We start from the raw sequence: 20,310 nt of genomic DNA, 5'->3' as shown, positions 1-20,310 counted from the left end.
ACAAATGTTACCCATGCATATTGTTGTTCCTATCGTCCCTGCTTCGCAGACATATGTGAGGTCTAAATTATCTTGGATTTGCGACGCATGCAACGTTTGCATGTGAGAATATTTTTAAATCATTTATATTTGAATTTGAACTTTCAGTGCTGGTGAAATTGTGATGATTGGGTTTACAATTACTCTTATGCGTGTCCCAAGTCTTTTGTATACTCTAAGAGCTGCGAATAACACAAGGGACGTCCACTTCGTTAAATTATGAATGACATTCATATACAATAGTTCCTTTAAATATATGAATAAGTTATGTTATGGCACAGCTGCAGTGAAATTAGAACCGTGTGTTCCGTGCCTCTTTACTGTTCCAATAAAAGTGCATTCACTGTTAGTCACTATGTTTCCAATCAACAAATAACAGGTTGGATGAAAGAGCGAATGGAGGAGATTCCTCTGTCAACAATAACAATTGTTACAAACAATTCTGTTAACATCAATTTATTGGAGTATATCGAATCCGTATCTGATTATATTCCAAACTCGCGCCGATTATATTTAGAGGTTACTGATATGTGAAATACTAATGTGGTATATCCACTGTGACCTTTATCGTGTTCATTTCAGCACCATAGACAGCTCAAGCCATCAAGGCCTGGGCTGAGAATCAACCTACTCAAATACTGGCGTTTAAAATGCGCACAGATATGTAGGGTTGAGAAGATACTCAAGATAAGTCAGATAAGTCGATAAGATTCAATAATATCGGGAGCCATAGTCAAACACTGAAACCCTTTTTTTAGATTTTAATCTAAAGCTAATTATACGTATAAGTTATACGTTACGTATAACTAAAGCTGAGAACGATCGTTCCTGTTGTATCATAAACTCAACGGTAGGAACAACAAAGTAAACGCGACTTAGACGGACCCGGTTGGACGCCTACTACGATGAGGAATCCATTCCGAATTGCAGTACTTCTCTGTCCGTGCTACCGCGCGGAACAGGACAGCGAACTCAGGGAGACAAGCGGGGAAGACATGATAACTCTCTAAGGAGTGGTGGAAAATCACACTTACAGAATACAGAACCAGGGCGGGGTGGGGGAGGACAGCCTCCGCTCAAAAAATCTTCTTGGGAAAGGACATGCGAACGCTACGTCAGCAGCTTCTCCGCCCATCAAACAGCGAGTTGCCGACGAGGTGACATCTTACCTACAAGAAAGAGAGGAAGATCAGTGTTTGAAAGAGAGGAAGATCCACTAATTTGGTTACGAAGCCATAGCTGCCTTTTCATGTAAAACCTGAGGTAAACCTGTGACGTTTGTAAAATATACACCCTTTGGTATAACAACAATAGCAATAAATCAGTGCCTCCATTTATTCCACTAATTTATCTGTAGGCAAACCCCAGTGTTGACACTGACATACTCAGTTCATACAGTTCATATAACTCCCTTCAGTTCAGTTCCTGTGGCATTTGGATTTGTATTTTAGCCAAAGGTCCATGGTGTCACTTTCTCAGAGAAATAGCAATCATCTGGGAATTTCACCCACTGTTACTCATTTACATTTTAAGCATGTTTGAATAGTCTTCACTGCACAGAGTATATTCAATACTTAAGTAAACCTGGGCCATGGCACCAGAAAACACACTGTGAGGCTGAAGTAATGTTTCACAGAGCTTTTATTGTGATATTCATGAATGGTTAATGGGTATATTTCAATAATATGATAGTACTTGAATTCAGACAGTCTTTCCAGCTGTGTTAACAAGATCTTTTAGCCATAGAGGAAAAAGGTGAGCCAGAGCAGTGAGTCAGAGCAATTACAGGAAGCCTGTATCTCTCAAGAAACTACAATGGAGCAGTGACCAAGACTTCAGGAGAGACATTTAACATGAGATGAGGTGCCTTTTTATAAACACTAATTTTTAACTCTTGCTATTTTTTTTTTTTTTTACTCTGGTTCATTTTTATGAAAATGTTCTTTTATTGAGGATTTACTCAGCAGATGGGAGGCGTTGTATTGTCTGAGATGTGCACTTCCTTAGAGAGGCTGAAAGGCCACAGAAATGCCCCTCAGTAGATTTTCATTTCCTATGTCAGTAGCTATGGCTATCTATAGCAATTACCCTCCTCTGTCTATATAGCAACAACACCATCTGCCTATAGCAATGACTCACCTCTGTCTATGACAATGCATTCTTCTGTCTATTGCAATGACATCATCTGTCTATTGCAATGACTCACCTCTATCTATTGCAATACATTCCTATATTCCTATCCATCCCATAGCAATGACTGTTGTCTGTGTATTGCAATTAATTCCTGCCAATAGCAGTAATTTACATTTGTCTACTGAAATAACTTCCTCTAGGAATGACTGTCTATGTGCCATGGATGAGACTGAGATTGAGATTGGGAGGAAACAGAAATAAGTATTTCCAATTTCTGTTTCCTGCCAATGGCTCATTACTGATGTGTGGTTTCGCATTCACAGATGTTACTCTTCGTTTTAACTGCAGCATAACTGTTAGCGATATATAGTTATAAGCATAAAAATAAAGATACAGACAGACATATATAGTATATGGCCATAGATATGGATATAAACATTGACTGGGCTATGCTGGCATTCTACAAATGTATTATTGCTAAAAGTCCCATCAGATCAGCAAAGGATATCCACATCCTAGGAATATAAATTAGAAACTAAGTTAAGACTTCAATCTCAACATAGCATAATGAAGTAGAAAGTAATACTGTCTATGAAGGGATATCTTTAATTCCGTCTCATCCTGTTTCCTCTATCATTGTTGGAAGTGTCACATAATTACATCACATCCTGTACTCAGTTTATGAATATAACAGTTTCATAGAAAACAAGTAATGCTCAAATTACTTTTCATTTTTAGGCACTGCTATTGCTAAAGCTTCAAGGTACATTAGGTCTTCTGTTAGAGCATAAATGGGCAGAACTGACAAATTTTGTGTGTCTACAAATTTTCCGTAACCTTAATAACGTTGCCCAAAGTGTGTTTTCACAAAACTCACCTGCACACTTTTATGTCCAATGTGTCACCCTTTGTGTGTGACCCGGGATTTCTGTCTGTCTGCACCAAATGAATGCAGATAATATGAGAATGGCAGTGCACGGTATGTGAAGAAGAGCTCAAAACTCAAAAGATGTCTGATTCCCAGCTAAAAACCAATGCTTTTGTGTCCTTGGGCAAAGTATGCAACCAGAATTGCCGCAGAAAATATGCAGCATGTAATAATTGTAAGCTATGTAAGTTGCTCTAAGAGTGTCTGCTAAGCAAAGGTAATGTAATGACAGCTAACGCTTCTGACAGACTAGCTGAGGCTGTCTGATGAAGAGACCCTTTTCTGAGTGGAGCTGTATGTCCCATTGGACTCCCCTGGACCCAAACACCCCTGGCCAGCCTACAGCAATACAGCTTGCAGATGGAAATTATTTATTTATTATTTATTATTTTTATCTACCTCTTCGTGTCATTATGTATCTCATCAAGTATTTTTGAAATATTGTCCTAAGATTCAAAATAAATGTTTGTTTGTTTTTCTATTTTTTATTCTGTTTAGTGTTTCTTGTCTGTATTTGAGAATACGTAGCCCAGAGAATGACATCTAAAGAGGTCTGAGCCTTCCTCAACTGTAAGCCTTTCGTTCAAGCCTTTTCATTTCTCTAATCTTTGGCGCGGACTAGCGAACAAAATCAGCAACTGCACGACTTTTTGTAAGCGCCGTAAGGAATTACCAGGGAGTTATGTAAGGCTATGTCAAAAATAAAAGTTAAATACTTTAAAATTGGTGCTTGAGTGCTTTGTTTTTGCCAGCATGTATCATCTTGTCCCGGATTTCAGGCAGATCATGCAAAAAGTGGTCATTGGTTAAAGTGACCCCAGCAGTGACCCCCCCAAATACGCCTACCTGCAGTGACCATGTTAATTAAAGGTTATCAAAATCTGGATAACAAAGGTTTTATGATGCATGTGGAGGATAATTCAAAATTAATGTTATAAAACCTCTCTGTTGTTTCTGGATTTTATTTAACTAGGTATCTAGGCTAGTCTTTCCGAAAAGCAATAAACAAGCCAATTTAAAATGCTTCCGTTAAGTACGTCGCAGCAATTGAAGTCTTGTTCAAGTCTCAGAATAGTAGGGCTGCCGCTGTCCCGATTTCCATTTTTTGGGCTCCGAAGCTTTGGCAACACGTGTCTTTCGGTTTAAGTAGAGGCATTATTTTTTTTTAAAGAATTCTGCTATTCTACAGTAGGCCTGTTGTTGTGTGTACAGTCATGCGCCGCTAAACGTCCATTCTGACAACGTCCATTCGCATATACAGTACCTCCGCAGTCCCATAAGGTTATATTAAAGTTTAAAAACCGGATCGCAGAACGGGACGTAGCGGACGTAAGCGGACGTAACGAAGGCAACGCTTCCTGCACGCAACACGTGTATCTCATGTCTCATGGAAATAAAGCGATTTCGCTGCCCACATAGTATAGGCATACCATATACTGTCTATATAGTAGGCTATGGTGTTCGCCCAACGTCCAAATCACATATCGTCCTATTTCATAGATCGTATCGTGGACTTTAAGCGACGCATATTGTTATTTGTTTATATATATATATATATATATATATATATATATATATATATATATATATATATATATATATATATATATATATAAATAATAATAAAAAAATAAAAAATTCAAAATCTTTGGTGTGTTTTATGCATGTTTGTAATCACGGGTTTGGTTGAACGAGGTCCTATCTATGTACTTTTTGTGACATAATAACAGCTTGTGACAATTTTTCTTATCATGGATAAATTACAGACCTACGTAAAATCTCATAATGATCAACTCCGAAACAGAGACAACGCCTGACAAAGCGCAACAGCATACCACTTACAACAAATTTAAGATTTGAAATTTATATTTGTAAGACTTATATTTATTTATAATTTATTTATTGTCATTTCTCAGTACTCGCAAATGTCAGGAGGTAAGCTGACAGTTGCCGCCGTTGTTGAGCGCCTCAATCAGGGAAAGTAATTGGGTACCGCGGTTGTGTGCTTGAGCCGGCGATGTTGAATTATTGCCGCCGCCGAATTAGCGGGATCCGCGGCTGTTCTGAATTGTCATTATTACCGGGAGTGCAGGTATTAAAAAGGAGACAATTCAGGGCCTGAATTTCAGGCAGTCGGGAGATGGACGGCTCGAGAAAGGAAGGCTCTGCTCGCGGTTTTACCGGGGAAATTGCTTTCGGTTTTGTTCATTTTCTTCTTTTTTTTGTTGCATGTTGGTTACTTTCTGTTTCGGTTTTGTTTTGTCGTTTTCGGCCGGGTTTCTTTTTCCTTTTTGTGAATATTTAAAGTTTCGTTTCGTTTTCTTTTTGGGTTAAGTTGGGGGTGGGAAATCCCGGGAGGAGATGTCTTTTTAATTGCAGTGAGTGTCGGCGGAGCTGGAGAGCGGCGGAGCGACAGTGCCCCAGGCTGTGCAGGAGGCGAAGCGGGGCTGTGCCCCTGTGCAGTTGGGGACGTGACTGGCAGCGTGCCCTTGTGTGTGTGCGTGCCCTGTTCCAGTCTGCCCAGCCTAGTAGAGGCCCGGCATTGGGGCGCGGGCTGAGTTGCGCCCCGCCTTTTTTTTTTCTTGTATGCATGTGTGTGAAAGGACCTACTCCAACTTGGCATGCGGTACCCACTCACCCCCTTTAAATGAAGTCATTGTGCCTGTACTCCTGGTGTCCTGGCTGTCTGTGGCAGGCGTATCTATTGGGGGGAACCTGTGCTGGGTAGCGGGGCCAACGCTGGCGTTCGCGGCTCCTGGCACATACATTGAAACGAAATTTGTCCCCTGCATTTAACCCATCCTATACACTCATCACCGTCACTGCTTACGGAGCCGCGGTTTTTAAAAATGGTATCACGCCCCACTGGAAGCAGAGAGAAGCATAGGCTATGGCATCACTGCAACTAACATGCTCGCAGGGTGGCAAACTTAGCTAGGGGTTGGTCGAAATGATTAGACCCTCCATTCGAGTCCAAAAGCAGGAGCTCGGCGATCGTCGGCATATTCGTACATTCACTGCTATGAGTGAGAGGGATGTTAGGTGCCTAAGCTGAGATGGTATACATATTTCCGCATTTTAAAAGTGCAATTAAAAGTATAATATATATATAGTAGATAATGTGCTGACAAAATGCATTTTACAGTTCACCTTTATGGATAGCCTACATTTAGTAAAAAAAAAAACTTATCTGAATCCCAAAATTCGTATAAAATCGTATAAAATTTCGAAATGAAAAAGCAACAGTTGTTCCTATGTACTTGGTAAGAGGCAGTAAAGACAGCTGGTAAACAGCTTGTTTGCTATCCTTACTTTTCTGAGGTCAGTAGGGTGACTATCACTAGTTAGCTTGCTAGTTAGTGAGTCTGGAAAACGTATCTAGCTCCTTAACATTAGCAAGATTAGCTATCTGAGAGGATAGCTGACCTCCCAAGTCATTGAAGAAAATATGTATTTCCATGAAAGTCCACCTGGTTGTGCCAGAGGCCCCTTTTCTTGTTAGAATATACCACTAAAGAAAAGGCAGGTAAGCAGTAGCTTCATAGACCTCAAAGCATTTACCGAACCCAACAAACAACGTGTGCTCAGTCACTGTGCTGACTAAAACACATTTTAAAACGATGTTAACACCAGCTAAAAATATTTTAGCCATTGCCTTGAACACACTGAGGTGTTTCTTGTATGCAGGAAAACAAATGAGTTTTGAGACATAGACCTCATCTGTCCAGGGCATGGATTTTCAGTCCATTACAATAATTTTGAGATTTAAAGGGCCTTACCTTTTTAAACTAAACATTATTAATTAGACATTCTCATAACTTCAGGAAGTCATGAAACTTATCAGATAAGTTATCAGATCTTCCATTTTTGTTTTTTTCATTAAAAGATTTTTTTGGTCATCAGACTGCTGTGTTTAAATAACTAACTACCCAGATGTTTTTCAGCTCTGTTGATGTTTTTTCAGTGGATGGTGAAAAAATAGAATTCAATAAATACAAGTTCAGTAAGGAACCTCTTGTTCATTACTGTAGAGTTTTAAAACTAAAACTTCTACGTACCTGCCTGCCCCCAAATTTATAAACGCTCTTTGTGGACTCTGAAACCCCTCAAAATGTGAATTCCCTGAAACAGGTCTGGTGGACTTTAGAAAATTCTCTGCCATGAGAAACAGGATTAAGCCTGCTCCATGGTGAACCAGTCATGCTTTGCCAATGTGGGACATGATGGAATGGTAAGATGGGGTAAAGAATGAGAGTAGCATATAGATGTAGTGTGGGTTTGGCAATACCACTGGTGGGATACCCACCATTTAAGAGGCTGGGTAGGGTGCTGTACATTAAATTCAGTTCAGCTCAGTTAAATTTATTTGTATCCTTTTCAGGAATTTCTTGTGCATGCAAAGAGGTGCAGGTTGATATTTACTTTAGCGCAAGACAGTTCATGTGTAGGAGAGTACATAAACATATATTGAAAAAACATAAATAAAAACAGGTAAAAACATAAATACATGTACGAGTGCAGAATCACATGGGAACATGGATGCATAGAACCTGCAGTTATTATCTTAATGTTTTGTTGAGGGAAGTGATGCTGTATGGATCAAAGAAATAATGGACACGACAGTGCTAGTGCAAGGTCCTCTGTACCTACGACCAGATGATAGAAGTTTGTATTTACTGTGGGAGGCCTGTGGGATCATTGAAGATAGAATGAGTTTTCATAAGTGGTATGGATGATTGAAACAGTGTTGAACTGGACTCTGCTGAATTTGTTGACTGTGGTCACACTTCTGTTTATTTTGCTTGTGTTGTGTACAGTCAGTGAAAAGTACCAGACTATCAAACAGAAAGTTAGTATGTCAGGCTGCTACCTTTTATACAGGGACTAATGAAGCACCTGTATGAAAGTTTCACAAGATTTTTACCGACACTGAATTGTGATAGTCTCAGATGGAAGTGAACATTGCTGTTGTGAAATAGTCATCCCCCGCAAACTGTAAAATTAATTTTGTCATTCCAAATCCGACTTTGTCAGTGCTGCAACTCATTTCAAACCATCTGAATTCAAATATGTCAGGTGTTTGTGTATACTTCAGTCATTCTCTGTATGATTAACTTAATTAGATTAACAAGTCATTGTTTAAAAAGCAACAATTTTCTAAGCAGTTGGTGATCAATACATGTGTGAGACTGGAGTGGAAATATCACTTTTTCATTTTTCCACATGGCAAAACTGAGCTAACTTTAAACGATGAGGAGAGGGCACTGAATGAGAAGTCGTAGAAGTCGTAGAAGTCGTAGAAACCTCTCGCTTCGGAGACTGGGAGATTTTAGGCAATCCGTTGTTTAGGCCGTCCCTGTTGTTTCCCTGCGAGTTCCTCAAAGACTCTAGACTCGCGCTTAGACCACCGCAGAAGATGGCGGTGGAAGTCATAGAAGGCTAAGCGCAAGGGACGTAGGTTGAAAGCATCTTTTAGCAGTTCCGTTTGATCAAATTACTCAAATTTTATTGATACCTGGGTATCGTCCAAAAGCAGGTCAGAGAATGGAGCTACGGGAGTTGTGTAAATGATTTCAGGGAACATTGTTCTGCCCTTTTTAAAAGCAGCTCCAAACTTAGAGGGGAAGGGCACTTACACTTTGGTTCCACAGCACAAATGAGTTAACTTTATTTGGTGTGGAGGACGCATGAACGAGAAGTCGTACAACGTCCAACAACGCAGGTAGACAGGGGAATCATGGTTGCTGAATTTCAAAAACACTTTCCCTGACCGGGAATCGAACCCGGGCCGCGGCGGTGAGAGCGCCGAATCCTAACCACTAGACCACCAGGGAGGTGATGGTGGTCCTATGGGCCACGCCGGGGAACTTTGCTGAACTCTGCTTGAGTGAAGACAGGTGCCAGGGAATTCTGGCAAAAAGGCAAAGGCTTGCCAACCTTACAAAGGCATGTCATTGACACCACTTGCAAGACAGATCTATTTTCATGCTGCTTTCACAAGGGTCAAATTGCTTCAGCTTCTGTAAGACACCACTTCTTGTCACTGGTTCTACCAGACTCTTATTGCGCCAGCCGGGAATCGAACCCGGGTCGCAAGAATGGGAATCTTGCATGATACCCCTACACCACTGGCGCCTTGTTTGCAATGGTGTTTCAGACCTCTTTCTGGCTTTCTCCAAACGCACGCCTGAGGGTCTTTTTACTTCCCACAAGAGAGTAGGTAATGTCACTCCATCAATTCTGCTCGCTTCGGAGACTGGGAGATTTTAGGCCATCCGTTGTTTAGGCCGTCCCTGTTGTTTCCCTGCGAGTTCCTCAAAGACTCTAGACTCGCGCTTAGACCACCGCAGAAGATGGCGGTGGAAGTCATAGAAGGCTAAGCGCAAGGGACGTAGGTTGAAAGCATCTTTTAGCAGTTCCGTTTGATCAAATTACTCAAATTTTATTGATACCTGGGTATCGTCCAAAAGCAGGTCAGAGAATGGAGCTACGGGAGTTGTGTAAATGATTTCAGGGAACATTGTTCTGCCCTTTTTAAAAGCAGCTCCAAACTTAGAGGGGAAGGGCACTTACACTTTGGTTCCACAGCACAAATGAGTTAACTTTATTTGGTGTGGAGGACGCATGAACGAGAAGTCGTACAACGTCCAACAACGCAGGTAGACAGGGGAATCATGGTTGCTGAATTTCAAAAACACTTTCCCTGACCGGGAATCGAACCCGGGCCGCGGCGGTGAGAGCGCCGAATCCTAACCACTAGACCACCAGGGAGGTGATGGATGGAGATCCTATGGGCCACGCCGGGGAACTTTGCTGAACTCTGCTTGAGTGAAGACAGGTGCCAGGGAATTCTGGCAAAAAGGTAAAGGCTTGCCAACCTTACAAAGGCATGTCATTGACATCACTTGCAAGACAGATCTATTTTCATGCTGCTTTCACAAGGGTCAAATTGCTTCAGCTTCTGTAAAACACCACTTCTTGTCACTGGTTCTACCAGACTCTTATTGCGCCAGCCGGGAATCAAACCCGGGTCGCAAGAATGGGAATCTTGCATGATACCCCTACACCACTGGCGCCTTGTTTGCAATGGTGTTTCAGACCTCTTTCTGGCTTTCTCCAAACGCACGCCTGAGGGTCTTTTTACTTCTCACAAGAGAGTAGGTAATGTCACTCCATCAATTCTGCTCGCTTCGGAGACTGGGAGATTTTAGGCCATCCGTTGTTTAGGTCGTCCCTGTTGTTTCCCTGCGAGTTCCTCAAAGACTCTAGACTCGCGCTTAGACCACCGCAGAAGATGGCGGTGGAAGTCATAGAAGGCTAAGCGCAAGGGACGTAGGTTGAAAGCATCTTTTAGCAGTTCCGTTTGATCAAATTACTCAAATTTTATTGATACCTGGGTATCGTCCAAAAGCAGGTCAGAGAATGGAGCTACGGGAGTTGTGTAAATGATTTCAGGGAACATTGTTCTGCCCTTTTTAAAAGCAGCTCCAAACTTAGAGGGGAAGGGCACTTACACTTTGGTTCCACAGCACAAATGAGTTAACTTTATTTGGTGTGGAGGACGCATGAACGAGAAGTCGTACAACGTCCAACAACGCAGGTAGACAGGGGAATCATGGTTGCTGAATTTCAAAAACACTTTCCCTGACCGGGAATCGAACCCGGGCCGCGGCGGTGAGAGCGCCGAATCCTAACCACTAGACCACCAGGGAGGTGATGGATGGAGATCCTATGGGCCACGCCGGGGAACTTTGCTGAACTCTGCTTGAGTGAAGACAGGTGCCAGGGAATTCTGGCAAAAAGGCAAAGGCTTGCCAACCTTACAAAGGCATGTCATTGACATCACTTGCAAGACAGATCTATTTTCATGCTGCTTTCACAAGGGTCAAATTGCTTCAGCTTCTGTAAAACACCACTTCTTGTCACTGGTTCTACCAGACTCTTATTGCGCCAGCCGGGAATCGAACCCGAGTCGCAAGAATGGGAATCTTGCATGATACCCCTACACCACTGGCGCCTTGTTTGCAATGGTGTTTCAGACCTCTTTCTGGCTTTCTCCAAACGCACGCCTGAGGGTCTTTTTACTTCCCACAAGAGAGTAGGTAATGTCACTCCATCAATTCTGCTCGCTTCGGAGACTGGGAGATTTTAGGCCATCCGTTGTTTAGGCCGTCCCTGTTGTTTCCCTGCGAGTTCCTCAAAGACTCTAGACTCGCGCTTAGACCACCGCAGAAGATGGCGGTGGAAGTCATAGAAGGCTAAGCGCAAGGGACGTAGGTTGAAAGCATCTTTTAGCAGTTCCGTTTGATCAAATTACTCAAATTTTATTGATACCTGGGTATCGTCCAAAAGCAGGTCAGAGAATGGAGCTACGGGAGTTGTGTAAATGATTTCAGGGAACATTGTTCTGCCCTTTTTAAAAGCAGCTCCAAACTTAGAGGGGAAGGGCACTTACACTTTGGTTCCACAGCACAAATGAGTTAACTTTATTTGGTGTGGAGGACGCATGAACGAGAAGTCGTACAACGTCCAACAACGCAGGTAGACAGGGGAATCATGGTTGCTGAATTTCAAAAACACTTTCCCTGACCGGGAATCGAACCCGGGCCGCGGCGGTGAGAGCGCCGAATCCTAACCACTAGACCACCAGGGAGGTGATGGATGTAGATCCTATGGGCCACGCCGGGGAACTTTGCTGAACTCTGCTTGAGTGAAGACAGGTGCCAGGGAATTCTGGCAAAAAGGCAAAGGCTTGCCAACCTTACAAAGGCATGTCATTGACATCACTTGCAAGACAGATCTATTTTCATGCTGCTTTCACAAGGGTCAAATTGCTTCAGCTTCTGTAAAACACCACTTCTTGTCACTGGTTCTACCAGACTCTTATTGCGCCAGCCGGGAATCGAACCCGAGGTCGCAAGAATGGGAATCTTGCATGATACCCCTACACCACTGGCTGCCTTGTTTGCAATGGTGTTTCAGACCTCTTTCTGGCTTTCTCCAAACGCACGCCTGAGGGTCTTTTTACTTCCCACAAGAGAGTAGGTAATGTCACTCCATCAATTCTGCTCGCTTCGGAGACTGGGAGATTTTAGGCCATCCGTTGTTTAGGCCGTCCCTGTTGTTTCCCTGCGAGTTCCTCAAAGACTCTAGACTCGCGCTTAGACCACCGCAGAAGATGGCGGTGGAAGTCATAGAAGGCTAAGCGCAAGGGACGTAGGTTGAAAGCATCTTTTAGCAGTTCCGTTTGATCAAATTACTCAAATTTTATTGATACCTGGGTATCGTCCAAAAGCAGGTCAGAGAATGGAGCTACGGGAGTTGTGTAAATGATTTCAGGGAACATTGTTCTGCCCTTTTTAAAAGCAGCTCCAAACTTAGAGGGGAAGGGCACTTACACTTTGGTTCCACAGCACAAATGAGTTAACTTTATTTGGTGTGGAGGACGCATGAACGAGAAGTCGTACAACGTCCAACAACGCAGGTAGACAGGGGAATCATGGTTGCTGAATTTCAAAAACACTTTCCCTGACCGGGAATCGAACCCGGGCCGCGGCGGTGAGAGCGCCGAATCCTAACCACTAGACCACCAGGGAGGATGATGGATGGAGATCCTATGGGCCACGCCGGGGAACTTTGCTGAACTCTGCTTGAGTGAAGACAGGTGCCAGGGAATTCTGGCAAAAAGGTAAAGGCTTGCCAACCTTACAAAGGCATGTCATTGACCTCACTTGCAAGACAGATCTATTTTCATGCTGCTTTCACAAGGGTCAAATTGCTTCAGCTTCTGTAAAACACCACTTCTTGTCACTGGTTCTACCAGACTCTTATTGCGCCAGCCGGGAATCGAACCCGGGTCGCAAGAATGGGAATCTTGCATGATACCCCTACACCACTGGCGCCTTGTTTGCAATGGTGTTTCAGACCTCTTTCTGGCTTTCTCCAAACGCACGCCTGAGGGTCTTTTTACTTCCCACAAGAGAGTAGGTAATGTCACTCCATCAATTCTGCTCGCTTCGGAGACTGGGAGATTTTAGGCCATCCGTTGTTTAGGCCGTCCCTGTTGTTTCCCTGCGAGTTCCTCAAAGACTCTAGACTCGCGCTTAGACCACCGCAGAAGATGGCGGTGGAAGTCATAGAAGGCTAAGCGCAAGGGACGTAGGTTGAAAGCATCTTTTAGCAGTTCCGTTTGATCAAATTACTCAAATTTTATTGATACCTGGGTATCGTCCAAAAGCAGGTCAGAGAATGGAGCTACGGGAGTTGTGTAAATGATTTCAGGGAACATTGTTCTGCCCTTTTTAAAAGCAGCTCCAAACTTAGAGGGGAAGGGCACTTACACTTTGGTTCCACAGCACAAATGAGTTAACTTTATTTGGTGTGGAGGACGCATGAACGAGAAGTCGTACAACGTCCAACAACGCAGGTAGACAGGGGAATCATGGTTGCTGAATTTCAAAAACACTTTCCCTGACCGGGAATCGAACCCGGGCCGCGGCGGTGAGAGCGCCGAATCCTAACCACTAGACCACCAGGGAGGTGATGGATGTAGATCCTATGGGCCACGCCGGGGAACTTTGCTGAACTCTGCTTGAGTGAAGACAGGTGCCAGGGAATTCTGGCAAAAAGGCAAAGGCTTGCCAACCTTACAAAGGCATGTCATTGACATCACTTGCAAGACAGATCTATTTTCATGCTGCTTTCACAAGGGTCAAATTGCTTCAGCTTCTGTAAAACACCACTTCTTGTCACTGGTTCTACCAGACTCTTATTGCGCCAGCCGGGAATCGAACCCGAGTCGCAAGAATGGGAATCTTGCATGATACCCCTACACCACTGGCGCCTCGTTTGCAATGGTGTTTCAGACCTCTTTCTGGCTTTCTCCAAACGCACGCCTGAGGGTCTTTTTACTTCCCACAAGAGAGTAGGTAATGTCACTCCATCAATTCTGCTCGCTTCGGAGACTGGGAGATTTTAGGCCATCCGTTGTTTAGGCCGTCCCTGTTGTTTCCCTGCGAGTTCCTCAAAGACTCTAGACTCGCGCTTAGACCACCGCAGAAGATGGCGGTGGAAGTCATAGAAGGCTAAGCGCAAGGGACGTAGGTTGAAAGCATCTTTTAGCAGTTCCGTTTGATCAAATTACTCAAATTTTATTGATACCTGGGTATCGTCCAAAAGCAGGTCAGAGAATGGAGCTACGGGAGTTGTGTAAATGATTTCAGGGAACATTGTTCTGCCCTTTTTAAAAGCAGCTCCAAACTTAGAGGGGAAGGGCACTTACACTTTGGTTCCACAGCACAAATGAGTTAACTTTATTTGGTGTGGAGGACGCATGAACGAGAAGTCGTACAACGTCCAACAACGCAGGTAGACAGGGGAATCATGGTTGCTGAATTTCAAAAACACTTTCCCTGACCGGGAATCGAACCCGGGCCGCGGCGGTGAGAGCGCCGAATCCTAACCACTAGACCACCAGGGAGGTGATGGATGGAGATCCTATGGGCCACGCCGGGGAACTTTGCTGAACTCTGCTTGAGTGAAGACAGGTGCCAGGGAATTCTGGCAAAAAGGCAAAGGCTTGCCAACCTTACAAAGGCATGTCATTGACATCACTTGCAAGACAGATCTATTTTCATGCTGCTTTCACAAGGGTCAAATTGCTTCAGCTTCTGTAAAACACCACTTCTTGTCACTGGTTCTACCAGACTCTTATTGCGCCAGCCGGGAATCGAACCCGGGTCGCAAGAATGGGAATCTTGCATGATACCCCTACACCACTGGCGCCTTGTTTGCAATGGTGTTTCAGACCTCTTTCTGGCTTACTCCAAACGCACGCCTGAGGGTCTTTTTACTTCCCACAAGAGAGTAGGTAATGTCACTCCATCAATTCTGCTCGCTTCGGAGACTGGGAGATTTTAGGCCATCCGTTGTTTAGGTCCGTCCCTGTTGTTTCCCTGCGAGTTCCTCAAAGACTCTAGACTCGCGCTTAGACCACCGCAGAAGATGGCGGTGGAAGTCATAGAAGGCTAAGCGCAAGGGACGTAGGTTGAAAGCATCTTTTAGCAGTTCCGTTTGATCAAATTACTCAAATTTTATTGATACCTGGGTATCGTCCAAAAGCAGGTCAGAGAATGGAGCTACGGGAGTTGTGTAAATGATTTCAGGGAACATTGTTCTGCCCTTTTTAAAAGCAGCTCCAAACTTAGAGGGGAAGGGCACTTACACTTTGGTTCCACAGCACAAATGAGTTAACTTTATTTGGTGTGGAGGACGCATGAACGAGAAGTCGTACAACGTCCAACAACGCAGGTAGACAGGGGAATCATGGTTGCTGAATTTCAAAAACACTTTCCCTGACCGGGAATCGAACCCGGGCCGCGGCGGTGAGAGCGCCGAATCCTAACCACTAGACCACCAGGGAGGTGATGGATGTAGATCCTATGGGCCACGCCGGGGAACTTTGCTGAACTCTGCTTGAGTGAAGACAGGTGCCAGGGAATTCTGGCAAAAAGGCAAAGGCTTGCCAACCTTACAAAGGCATGTCATTGACATCACTTGCAAGACAGATCTATTTTCATGCTGCTTTCACAAGGGTCAAATTGCTTCAGCTTCTGTAAAACACCACTTCTTGTCACTGGTTCTACCAGACTCTTATTGCGCCAGCCGGGAATCGAACCCGAGTCGCAAGAATGGGAATCTTGCATGATACCCCTACACCACTGGCGCCTCTGTTTGCAATGGTGTTTCAGACCTCTTTCTGGCTTTCTCCAAACGCACGCCTGAGGGTCTTTTTACTTCCCACAAGAGAGTAGGTAATGTCACTCCATCAATTCTGCTCGCTTCGGAGACTGGGAGATTTTAGGCCATCCGTTGTTTAGGCCGTCCCTGTTGTTTCCCTGCGAGTTCCTCAAAGACTCTAGACTCGCGCTTAGACCACCGCAGAAGATGGCGGTGGAAGTCATAGAAGGCTAAGCGCAAGGGACGTAGGTTGAAAGCATCTTTTAGCAGTTCCGTTTGATCAAATTACTCAAATTTTATTGATACCTGGGTATCGTCCAAAAGCAGGTCAGAGAATGGAGCTACGGGAGTTGTGTAAATGATTTCAGGGAACATTGTTCTGCCCTTTTTAAAAGCAGCTCCAAACTTAGAGGGGAAGGGCACTTACACTTTGGTTCCACAGCACAAATGAGTTAACTTTATTTGGTGTGGAGGACGCATGAACGAGAAGTCGTACAACGTCCAACAACGCAGGTAGACAGGGGAATCATGGTTGCTGAATTTCAAAAACACTTTCCCTGACCGGGAATCGAACCCGGGCCGCGGCGGTGAGAGCGCCGAATCCTAACCACTAGACCACCAGGGAGGTGATGGATGGAGATCCTATGGGCCACGCCGGGGAACTTTGCTGAACTCTGCTTGAGTGAAGACGGTGCCAGGGAATTCTGGCAAAAAGGCAAAGGCTTGCCAACCTTACAAAGGCATGTCATTGACATCACTTGCAAGACAGATCTATTTTCATGCTGCTTTCACAAGGGTCAAATTGCTTCAGCTTCTGTAAAACACCACTTCTTGTCACTGGTTCTACCAGACTCTTATTGCGCCAGCCGGGAATCGAACCCGAGTCGCAAGAAAGGGAATCTTGCATGATACCCCTACACCACTGGCGCCTCGTTTGCAATGGTGTTTCAGACCTCTTTCTGGCTTTCTCCAAACGCACGCCTGAGGGTCTTTTTACTTCCCACAAGAGAGTAGGTAATGTCACTCCATCAATTCTGCTCGCTTCGGAGACTGGGAGATTTTAGGCCATCCGTTGTTTAGGCCGTCCCTGTTGTTTCCCTGCGAGTTCCTCAAAGACTCTAGACTCGCGCTTAGACCACCGCAGAAGATGGCGGTGGAAGTCATAGAAGGCTAAGCGCAAGGGACGTAGGTTGAAAGCATCTTTTAGCAGTTCCGTTTGATCAAATTACTCAAATTTTATTGATACCTGGGTATCGTCCAAAAGCAGGTCAGAGAATGGAGCTACGGGAGTTGTGTAAATGATTTCAGGGAACATTGTTCTGCCCTTTTTAAAAGCAGCTCCAAACTTAGAGGGGAAGGGCACTTACACTTTGGTTCCACAGCACAAATGAGTTAACTTTATTTGGTGTGGAGGACGCATGAACGAGAAGTCGTACAACGTCCAACAACGCAGGTAGACAGGGGAATCATGGTTGCTGAATTTCAAAAACACTTTCCCTGACCGGGAATCGAACCCGGGCCGCGGCGGTGAGAGCGCCGAATCCTAACCACTAGACCACCAGGGAGGTGATGGATGTAGATCCTATGGGCCACGCCGGGGAACTTTGCTGAACTCTGCTTGAGTGAAGACAGGTGCCAGGGAATTCTGGCAAAAAGGCAAAGGCTTGCCAACCTTACAAAGGCATGTCATTGACATCACTTGCAAGACAGATCTATTTTCATGCTGCTTTCACAAGGGTCAAATTGCTTCAGCTTCTGTAAAACACCACTTCTTGTCACTGGTTCTACCAGACTCTTATTGCGCCGGGAATCGAACCCAGGTCGCAAGAATGGGAATCTTGCATGATACCCCTACACCACTGGCGCCTTGTTTGCAATGGTGTTTCAGACCTCTTTCTGGCTTTCTCCAAACGCACGCCTGAGGGTCTTTTTACTTCCCACAAGAGAGTAGGTAATGTCACTCCATCAATTCTGCTCGCTTCGGAGACTGGGAGATTTTAGGCCATCCGTTGTTTAGGTCGTCCCTGTTGTTTCCCTGCGAGTTCCTCAAAGACTCTAGACTCGCGCTTAGACCACCGCAGAAGATGGCGGTGGAAGTCATAGAAGGCTAAGCGCAAGGGACGTAGGTTGAAAGCATCTTTTAGCAGTTCCGTTTGATCAAATTACTCAAATTTTATTGATACCTGGGTATCGTCCAAAAGCAGGTCAGAGAATGGAGCTACGGGAGTTGTGTAAATGATTTCAGGGAACATTGTTCTGCCCTTTTTAAAAGCAGCTCCAAACTTAGAGGGGAAGGGCACTTACACTTTGGTTCCACAGCACAAATGAGTTAACTTTATTTGGTGTGGAGGACGCATGAACGAGAAGTCGTACAACGTCCAACAACGCAGGTAGACAGGGGAATCATGGTTGCTGAATTTCAAAAACACTTTCCCTGACCGGGAATCGAACCCGGGCCGCGGCGGTGAGAGCGCCGAATCCTAACCACTAGACCACCAGGGAGGTGATGGATGGAGATCCTATGGGCCACGCCGGGGAACTTTGCTGAACTCTGCTTGAGTGAAGACAGGTGCCAGGGAATTCTGGCAAAAAGGCAAAGGCTTGCCAACCTTACAAAGGCATGTCATTGACATCACTTGCAAGACAGATCTATTTTCATGCTGCTTTCACAAGGGTCAAATTGCTTCAGCTTCTGTAAAACACCACTTCTTGTCACTGGTTCTACCAGACTCTTATTGCGCCAGCCGGGAATCGAACCCGGGTCGCAAGAATGGGAATCTTGCATGATACCCCTACACCACTGGCGCCTTGTTTGCAATGGTGTTTCAGACCTCTTTCTGGCTTTCTCCAAACGCACGCCTGAGGGTCTTTTTACTTCCCACAAGAGAGTAGGTAATGTCACTCCATCAATTCTGCTCGCTTCGGAGACTGGGAGATTTTAGGCCATCCGTTGTTTAGGCCGTCCCTGTTGTTTCCCTGCGAGTTCCTCAAAGACTCTAGACTCGCGCTTAGACCACCGCAGAAGATGGCGGTGGAAGTCATAGAAGGCTAAGCGCAAGGGACGTAGGTTGAAAGCATCTTTTAGCAGTTCCGTTTGATCAAATTACTCAAATTTTATTGATACCTGGGTATCGTCCAAAAGCAGGTCAGAGAATGGAGCTACGGGAGTTGTGTAAATGATTTCAGGGAACATTGTTCTGCCCTTTTTAAAAGCAGCTCCAAACTTAGAGGGGAAGGGCACTTACACTTTGGTTCCACAGCACAAATGAGTTAACTTTATTTGGTGTGGAGGACGCATGAACGAGAAGTCGTACAACGTCCAACAACGCAGGTAGACAGGGGAATCATGGTTGCTGAATTTCAAAAACACTTTCCCTGACCGGGAATCGAACCCGGGCCGCGGCGGTGAGAGCGCCGAATCCTAACCACTAGACCACCAGGGAGGTGATGGATGGAGATCCTATGGGCCACGCCGGGGAACTTTGCTGAACTCTGCTTGAGTGAAGACAGGTGCCAGGGAATTCTGGCAAAAAGGCAAAGGCTTGCCAACCTTACAAAGGCATGTCATTGACATCACTTGCAAGACAGATCTATTTTCATGCTGCTTTCACAAGGGTCAAATTGCTTCAGCTTCTGTAAAACACCACTTCTTGTCACTGGTTCTACCAGACTCTTATTGCGCCAGCCGGGAATCGAACCCGGGTCGCAAGAATGGGAATCTTGCATGAGACTCCTACACCACTGGCGCCTTGTTTGCAATGGTGTTTCAGACCTCTTTCTGGCTTTCTCCAAACGCACGCCTGAGGGTCTTTTTACTTCCCACAAGAGAGTAGGTAATGTCACTCCATCAATTCTGCTCGCTTCGGAGACTGGGAGATTTTAGGCCATCCGTTGTTTAGGTCGTCCCTGTTGTTTCCCTGCGAGTTCCTCAAAGACTCTAGACTCGCGCTTAGACCACCGCAGAAGATGGCGGTGGAAGTCATAGAAGGCTAAGCGCAAGGGACGTAGGTTGAAAGCATCTTTTAGCAGTTCCGTTTGATCAAATTACTCAAATTTTATTGATACCTGGGTATCGTCCAAAAGCAGGTCAGAGAATGGAGCTACGGGAGTTGTGTAAATGATTTCAGGGAACATTGTTCTGCCCTTTTTAAAAGCAGCTCCAAACTTAGAGGGGAAGGGCACTTACACTTTGGTTCCACAGCACAAATGAGTTAACTTTATTTGGTGTGGAGGACGCATGAACGAGAAGTCGTACAACGTCCAACAACGCAGGTAGACAGGGGAATCATGGTTGCTGAATTTCAAAAACACTTTCCCTGACCGGGAATCGAACCCGGGCCGCGGCGGTGAGAGCGCCGAATCCTAACCACTAGACCACCAGGGAGGTGATGGATGTAGATCCTATGGGCCACGCCGGGGAACTTTGCTGAACTCTGCTTGAGTGAAGACAGGTGCCAGGGAATTCTGGCAAA

The 20,310-nt window shown here is 44.9% G+C and overlaps 24 non-coding genes across 24 annotated transcripts; all 24 read right to left on the bottom strand.

Annotated features, from left to right (window-relative positions):
- Positions 1–8,862: 8,862 nt before the first annotated feature.
- Positions 8,863–8,934, bottom strand: trnae-cuc. The gene has a single exon. It is a non-coding gene; the product is annotated as a tRNA-Glu (tRNA).
- A 230-nt stretch (positions 8,935–9,164) lies between these two features.
- On the bottom strand, positions 9,165–9,235 carry trnag-ccc. Its single transcript has one exon. It is a non-coding gene; the product is annotated as a tRNA-Gly (tRNA).
- Positions 9,236–9,799: 564 nt separating this feature from the next.
- On the bottom strand, positions 9,800–9,871 carry trnae-cuc. The gene has a single exon. It is a non-coding gene; the product is annotated as a tRNA-Glu (tRNA).
- A 234-nt stretch (positions 9,872–10,105) lies between these two features.
- trnag-ccc lies at positions 10,106–10,176 on the bottom strand. The gene has a single exon. It is a non-coding gene; the product is annotated as a tRNA-Gly (tRNA).
- Positions 10,177–10,740: 564 nt separating this feature from the next.
- Positions 10,741–10,812, bottom strand: trnae-cuc. Its single transcript has one exon. It is a non-coding gene; the product is annotated as a tRNA-Glu (tRNA).
- Positions 10,813–11,046: 234 nt separating this feature from the next.
- On the bottom strand, positions 11,047–11,117 carry trnag-ccc. The gene has a single exon. It is a non-coding gene; the product is annotated as a tRNA-Gly (tRNA).
- Positions 11,118–11,681: 564 nt separating this feature from the next.
- On the bottom strand, positions 11,682–11,753 carry trnae-cuc. Its single transcript has one exon. It is a non-coding gene; the product is annotated as a tRNA-Glu (tRNA).
- Positions 11,754–11,987: 234 nt separating this feature from the next.
- trnag-ccc lies at positions 11,988–12,060 on the bottom strand. Its single transcript has one exon. It is a non-coding gene; the product is annotated as a tRNA-Gly (tRNA).
- A 564-nt stretch (positions 12,061–12,624) lies between these two features.
- trnae-cuc lies at positions 12,625–12,696 on the bottom strand. Its single transcript has one exon. It is a non-coding gene; the product is annotated as a tRNA-Glu (tRNA).
- Positions 12,697–12,931: 235 nt separating this feature from the next.
- On the bottom strand, positions 12,932–13,002 carry trnag-ccc. The gene has a single exon. It is a non-coding gene; the product is annotated as a tRNA-Gly (tRNA).
- A 564-nt stretch (positions 13,003–13,566) lies between these two features.
- trnae-cuc lies at positions 13,567–13,638 on the bottom strand. Its single transcript has one exon. It is a non-coding gene; the product is annotated as a tRNA-Glu (tRNA).
- A 234-nt stretch (positions 13,639–13,872) lies between these two features.
- trnag-ccc lies at positions 13,873–13,943 on the bottom strand. Its single transcript has one exon. It is a non-coding gene; the product is annotated as a tRNA-Gly (tRNA).
- Positions 13,944–14,507: 564 nt separating this feature from the next.
- trnae-cuc lies at positions 14,508–14,579 on the bottom strand. Its single transcript has one exon. It is a non-coding gene; the product is annotated as a tRNA-Glu (tRNA).
- A 234-nt stretch (positions 14,580–14,813) lies between these two features.
- Positions 14,814–14,884, bottom strand: trnag-ccc. The gene has a single exon. It is a non-coding gene; the product is annotated as a tRNA-Gly (tRNA).
- A 565-nt stretch (positions 14,885–15,449) lies between these two features.
- On the bottom strand, positions 15,450–15,521 carry trnae-cuc. Its single transcript has one exon. It is a non-coding gene; the product is annotated as a tRNA-Glu (tRNA).
- Positions 15,522–15,755: 234 nt separating this feature from the next.
- Positions 15,756–15,826, bottom strand: trnag-ccc. Its single transcript has one exon. It is a non-coding gene; the product is annotated as a tRNA-Gly (tRNA).
- A 565-nt stretch (positions 15,827–16,391) lies between these two features.
- On the bottom strand, positions 16,392–16,463 carry trnae-cuc. Its single transcript has one exon. It is a non-coding gene; the product is annotated as a tRNA-Glu (tRNA).
- A 233-nt stretch (positions 16,464–16,696) lies between these two features.
- trnag-ccc lies at positions 16,697–16,767 on the bottom strand. Its single transcript has one exon. It is a non-coding gene; the product is annotated as a tRNA-Gly (tRNA).
- Positions 16,768–17,331: 564 nt separating this feature from the next.
- Positions 17,332–17,403, bottom strand: trnae-cuc. Its single transcript has one exon. It is a non-coding gene; the product is annotated as a tRNA-Glu (tRNA).
- An 865-nt stretch (positions 17,404–18,268) lies between these two features.
- Positions 18,269–18,340, bottom strand: trnae-cuc. Its single transcript has one exon. It is a non-coding gene; the product is annotated as a tRNA-Glu (tRNA).
- A 234-nt stretch (positions 18,341–18,574) lies between these two features.
- On the bottom strand, positions 18,575–18,645 carry trnag-ccc. The gene has a single exon. It is a non-coding gene; the product is annotated as a tRNA-Gly (tRNA).
- A 564-nt stretch (positions 18,646–19,209) lies between these two features.
- Positions 19,210–19,281, bottom strand: trnae-cuc. Its single transcript has one exon. It is a non-coding gene; the product is annotated as a tRNA-Glu (tRNA).
- Positions 19,282–19,515: 234 nt separating this feature from the next.
- trnag-ccc lies at positions 19,516–19,586 on the bottom strand. The gene has a single exon. It is a non-coding gene; the product is annotated as a tRNA-Gly (tRNA).
- Positions 19,587–20,150: 564 nt separating this feature from the next.
- On the bottom strand, positions 20,151–20,222 carry trnae-cuc. The gene has a single exon. It is a non-coding gene; the product is annotated as a tRNA-Glu (tRNA).
- Positions 20,223–20,310: the final 88 nt, after the last annotated feature.

The sequence above is a fragment of the Megalops cyprinoides genome, chromosome 17 (assembly GCF_013368585.1).
Source record: "Megalops cyprinoides isolate fMegCyp1 chromosome 17, fMegCyp1.pri, whole genome shotgun sequence".
NCBI lineage: Eukaryota > Metazoa > Chordata > Actinopteri > Elopiformes > Megalopidae > Megalops > Megalops cyprinoides.
Note: the sequence above shows the minus strand (reverse complement) of the source record. Positions and strands in the feature narration are given on the sequence as shown.